Genomic DNA, 6929 nt, shown 5'->3' with positions numbered 1-6929 from the left:
TTTTATTTTGACAGGTTGCCGTGAAGTTTCTGTGTCATACAGTATGATATGATGCTAGGTTTCTCAAATGAAACGGTAAAAGTGACACTCACAGCAGTTTGGGAGATTGAGTTTATCTGTTCATGTGAGATGAAAATGCCAAAAATTACCGGGAGCGTCACGTGTGTTTCAGTATGCGTGTGTAAAAGCTCGTCTCCGCAATGCATACATACAGCTAGGCAAACGGAACATATCGGATTCATATTAAAACGGTCTTTTTGCATTTCAGTTTTCACATACACTAGTCCATATCGCGATTTGAATTAAGTGACTGACCAACATTTGATTTATGAATCCAAAAAACGACGAATTTACGTGGCATTTCGCTATAGTAGATTCGGTTTTTATGAATGGAGGACGACGCGATCCCGTCTGTGTTTTGGCGGAGGAGACTTAAAAGCGCGACCATATTCTACAGTCTTCGGTATACATCCGCGTTAAACTATCAAGGTGAAAGTCATCATAGCTTGCGTAGTTTAGACCCAGCTCCCAACCCAAATTTGAGAATAGATTAACGGCGATATTTTTTTTTATCGCGCGATAAGAGTTTCACGTTAACGCAGCACGTTAACGCCGATAACGGCCCACCACTAATATATATATATACTAGTGATGTATGTCTCGAGACCGGTCTTGGTCTCGAGACCGGTCTCGAGACCACTTTTACGTGGTCTCGGTCTTGTCACGGCCTTGACGGTCTTTGGTCTTGGTCTCGTCTTGGTCTCGGACCTCTCGGTCTTGTCAAGGTCTCGCTGTGTCAGACCGTCATAGTGGTCGGAGATTAAGCAGTAGGCCTACTACACGCTCAAAAAAAAAAACCCTACACGCTCTGGAATCTTTGGTATCCACGACAACACAACATTTGATAATGCAACATTAATATTTTGCGCCCTTCAAATCAAATGCAACCAATCACATGCATGTTTTTTTTTTTTTTGCGATAGCCGTTGGCGCTCATCCATCCATATAACGTTATGCCCTCTATATTAACAGTCAATATGGTTATGCCTCAGTGAGTGTAGTGTAGAGCGTAAAGAAGAGACAAGCACATATCCAGCAGCTAGTAGTGACAGTATGTCAGCGAATTCCTCGATCATAAAATTTGCTAACTAACTGAAATAAAATAATAATTATCTAAAATAAATAATCGTTTCGTAATCATTACGGAAAAATAAAGACTGCGACCTGAACAGCACCTGGTCTAGGCTACTGCATCAGTTTTTCTTGAAGTATTTTATATAACACATAAGCGATCAAGCCAATATACTGGAGCTGCTTAATCGTTAAAGGATAGACATTCAAACACGCACGCGATCTCATTTGTAAATGACAACGATTTCCCATGTCTATTAAACCTTTGAAAAAGTCTTACATTCAAATCTGTATTTGCACTGCCGCTAACAGAGAGAGCAGTCATCATGTTAATGTAAAAAAAAAACAGCTTCACAAACAGTCTTTTCAAATACCCAGTCATTCATATTATCACAGCAATATTCTGATTAAAGGTCATAGTTTGGATATAAACACTGATGTGATGTCGAAATTAAAACAGAGCACGTCATCTTTTGAAAGTAATAGGTGCTTCAAATAACGTTTGTGTCGATTGCATTGTTTCGCCACTAGATGGAAACAACTGTTAAAAAATGTATTTGTCAATGAATAGAGATTGATTAAAAAATGCAGATTCATCCAGTGATGCTTTTGTGAGCAAGTCATTTATTCATTCAAACCACTTTTTCATAAATTTAATATAAAAAATTGGTGTGTTAAACATTCTATTTTAAATTATAAATATTTATTAAATTATTAATAATTCATTAAAATGAATTAAACACTTTTAAATAGACTGAAGCAATTAATATTTTGTCTCACATTATTTTGCTTAGTTTAGAATAGTGAGGAAATCGTGATCTCTATTTAATCTAAAAAAACTAAAACTAAAACTGAAACTAAACTATATAAAAACTAAATAGAAATGTGTTCACAAACTAAAAAAATTGTTAATGAAACTAATAAAAACTAAACTAAATTTTATTGAAAATTTGAAAACTATACTAAAATAAAACACATTTAAAAAAGCTAAACTAAATTAACCTTGGCTTCAACACTAGTCTGTTTTTTTTTCTCCGGTCTCGACTTGGTATTGGTCTTGGTCTCGACTTGGTCTTGGTCTTGACATGGTCTGTCTTGGTCTTGGTCTTGGTCTTGTCTTGGTCTCGATACCTTCTGGTCTTGGTAGTGTCTTGGTCTCGGTTTAGGCGGTCTTGACTACAAGTCTAATATATACATACATATACATACACATATATATATATATATATATATATATATATATATATATATATATATATATACATATATATATATACATATATATTTAAAGTGCTTAATGCATATTACTAATCAAAAATTAAGTTTTCATATATTTACGGTAGTAAATTTACAAAATGTTTTCATGGAACATGATCTTTACTTAATATCCTAATGATTTTTGGCATAAAAGAAAAATCTATAAATCACCCGTACAATGTATTTTTGGCTATTGCTACAAATATACCCATGCTACTTAAGACTGGTTTTGTGGTCCTGGGTCACATATATGTAATTATCAACACATTTAAAAAAACAAATATATTTAATAAACAAAAATAACCACAAATGATTACTCTTTTATATAAAAATTAAGTCTTTATTTCAGCATTTAAAAGTCATATATTATGGGTGCAACATGTTTATTTGGTTGAAAAGAACTGAAAAGAAAAAAGTAGTGAGATTACTGTATGTCAGCTCAAAATTTCTATATCGTTCATATATTAATATCAGTTAGTTTTATAAACATGAAAACAAGCATATTTATGTAATAAAAGCTAAATGCTGTTTTATTGTCATAATCAGGAGCTATCCTGCAGATCCTACAGAGCTACCAAATTACTACAAAATGTTACTCTGAAGGTTACGGTACAAAATCTGGATAACAATATAGCAGCTTAACATACAGATCTGGCCATTTAAAATGCGCGCGGGAAGTAAAGTGGTCTCGCGTGACGCCGGTGTATTCCAAGGGAACACGGAAAATACAATGACATAGGAAAGACATGATCAGTAGGGGGCAGTCATGTAACGCACTGGACTGGAGCAGGCTGAAAACATTGCTGCAAACTAAAGGGTACGGTAACCTGGAGGGGACACCTTCGGTTCACTTATGTTTGTCGTGGCCACACAAATGAATTCGTAGGAACGTCATATTACTTTTTGTCATTGCCACGAGATATTAATTCCTGGGAATGTCATATTATGTCGTGGCCACAAGATTATTTTGTCGAGGTAACGACATCCTTATGTTTAATGCATAAACAAACCTGCGTAACCATAACCCAGGATTATCAGAGATAGGTTTGTTAATATTTTTTATTTTGAGTTAAGAAATGATTATATTAATTGTTATAGAAATTAATGCAATATTAAGTTATATATTAACAATAGGCAATGCTGTATATGCGAATGTCTGTGCGCGATGTAGACAGCATTCAAAAGTTTATCAAGAATAAATATTACATATAAGTACTTCAAATTAAATAGCCCTGCAAGAAACATTTTATGCATCCTAAAGTCTTAACCATTAATTGATCCTCTTTTTTCTGTAATAAATTTATTAATCGTTTATATTCATTATGTCCCCCTTAATTTCGATCTCTTAACATTCCGAATCTAAATGATAAATGCTGGCATGCCATTAAAGCTTTGATTATGCTATATGGCTGGGATTATATATATATATATATATTCATTTTTAGTCTAATTATAACCTTTATAGTGTTTCATTGTCGAGTGAATCATTCACGTTCCATTTGTAAATCGTTTATGGTCACACACGGGCATTAATACAATCATAAAGTCAAAACTTTATTGGCATAGTTGTCGTTCACAATATTTGCTAAATATATGCCAAATAGCATATACAGAAAGTTATTTAGGTTAAGCGATTCACAATAAAGAAAAAAGTAGATAGCTCTAAATCACTTATTATTTATTATTATTATAGGTTATTATTATTTCAATACCTGATTAGGGCTATTTATTTTTAACGCCTGACAATTATGCCAATAACGTTTTGACTTTTTGATTGTATTTATCCCCGTGTGTGAAGATAAATGAGCATGTTTTCATTTACAAATGAAACTACGTGATGATTCATTTCTCAGTAAAACAGTTTAGTATTTATATAGTCTAGTCTATTAATTAGACGAAACAAAATAAAATATGTTCAATTCAACCTTTAAACTACATTCCAGTAAAAATCAGTCATATCATATGTCAAGCATTTACAGAATCATTTACATGAACGTTAAAGAGAGCCAAATTAAGGGGTGGAAACGCACGAAAATAAAAATATATACAAAAATAACAGGCTAATAAAAATAATATTAGTAATAGTAATACTAATGATAATGATAATAATATTAAGACAAATACGAAAAAAAGACTATTAGTTAATAGAAGGAATGTAGGCCTATTTTACTGTGTGACGATAAATTATTTCCAAATGAAACTACGTGAATGATTCACTCTTCAATTATTTGTCTATTAATTAGACTAAATAAAATACAATATATGTTAAATTTAAGCTTTAAACTGCATTCCAGTAAAAACCGCAGTCATAGAACCTTTACAGTATCATTTACGTTCAGAATGTTATGTAACGAGATCAAAATGAAGGAAAAAATAACGAACATAAACGAATAATACAAATATTACGGAAAAAAAGAAGGTCAGTCAATGGACAAGATTGTGGGATGCATGAAATGTTTCTTGCAGGGCTATTTAATGTGAAGTAGGCCTACATGTAATACATGTAAACACTTGTGAAAGCTGTCTACATTGCGCACAGACAGCATTAGCATATACAGCATCGCCTATATAATTATTTAATATTGTATTAATTTCTATAACAATTAATATAATAATTTCTTAACTCAAAATAAAATATCTCAAATAATTCTGGGTTACTAATGTCACGCAGGTTTGTTTATTCATTAAACTCGTGGCCACGAGAAATGCATGTTGAGCAAAAATACATTTCACGAAAATAATATAAAATTACAAAACAAAGAAAACAAATGGAATGAGGGATAAGCTTTAAAGTTCACGTAAAAGCCAAATATTAAGCGGCATCCTTCATGTTTTCTTTATTCAGCAAATACTTTACAGTTTTGAATTATGTTCAGCTTCTGTTTTTATGACCATAAATGACAGTTTTTTTTTTTTTTTTTTTTAGAAAAACGTCCGAACACCGGTCTCAAAAGTAGAAGCGAAAGTCTTGTTTCCACCAGCGCGGCATTTTTTTATTCACCGTAATTGATGGATGTCTAAAACAAAAATAAGGAGAATCCTAAAACATATAAATATACATTTCTTAAAATAATAACATCTGAACTTCGTACACAACAATACGGCAACGACTTTACAACAGAACACATTATTTTATTTTTAAAGTAGCTTGTACACCAATGGATTTCAGATGTCAGGATATTTCAGACCGCATCTCCACAGCATAATCACTCTAATATTAAACATAGGCCTACGGGTCAGGAGGCGGGTCGGGTACAATATTTTATTTTTTATTCGGCGGTCCGAGTTGCGGGCGGGTTAGTTGAAAACGTCGGTCGGGTTCGGGTTGTTTATCCACTGACCCGCGCATCACTGGTGTCAGGGCCGTGGACACTAATGTTTTGAAAAAAGTGGAGCGAGTGAGGAAAGCTTTCCCCTTCTCCCTGGCATGCATTTGAATGCTGAATTCGAAATGCAACTGAATGCAGTCAGAATCCGCCCCCAGCACCCCCAAAATAGTCTCCAAATGTTGATTACAACAAGGCAACAGACAGCATTCAACACCCCACCCCACCCCCACTCTGCCATTCATAAACATTTCGCTTTTTATACTACATGCCGCTTAACGCTGATGCCTCATTAACGGCTACTTTTCAGAAAACTGAAAAAAAAAAGAAAAAAAAAAAAAAACACTTCCCTTTGGTTTCCCAGAACAGACTTAAGCCTAGTTCCAGGCTTAACGAACTTCTTCGAAATAGAAGAACTACTTTTCCACTTTAAAAAAAAGAAAAAGAAAAAAGGTGGGGAAAAATTGCATAACTCACTGGAGCACTTTTGCAACTGTATTCGTTGTCAGTCATATAAGCTTTATTGTTTTGAAAAGTGAGCCTTCTGTTTATTTGTCTAAATTATTTTCTATATTAGGATATAATACTAGGCTATAGTATTTACATGGACATTAGGCCAAATCTACATGGGTTTCTTCCCTTTCACTTCAATTAGTTTTTAAGGAAAAAAAAAAAAAACTGCATGGGCAGTGCGCCATCTTAATGTACAGAATCAAAAATGTAAGAACAAATCTAAAGACAATAATAATAATAATAATAATAATAATAATAATAATAATAATAATAATAATAATAATAATAAAATTAATTATTAACACTCCTAAAAGTACAGTATAGTGCTCAAATACACTTAGGTGACCTAACCCTAGTTGATACTTTATTTCAACTTTTCAATTATTTCATTAATTTACAAATAAACAAATGCCTTTCCGATATGATATAAGTGAAAAGGGAGACGATTTCGAAAATGATTTCACCAAAAGGCGGACGCGAACTCGGGTCTCCCGCGTCAAAAACGATATGTTACTCGTATTATCACTTGCGCCACTGAAAATGTTGCACAATAGCCGTCTTTTGTAATATTTGTAAATATGGCCTATTTGCATTGTGTAAAAACATTAAATAAAAGGCACCAGACTACAGAAAATGGCATATACTAAAGTATTTTTTTTCTGTTTTTACATTTATTTTGCTTCCGACGCCCATGCTTGATGA

Source organism: Garra rufa, chromosome 22 (assembly GCF_049309525.1).
Source record: "Garra rufa chromosome 22, GarRuf1.0, whole genome shotgun sequence".
Lineage (NCBI taxonomy): Eukaryota > Metazoa > Chordata > Actinopteri > Cypriniformes > Cyprinidae > Garra > Garra rufa.
The sequence above is the reverse complement of the archived record's forward strand: the minus strand, read 5'-3'. Positions refer to the sequence as shown.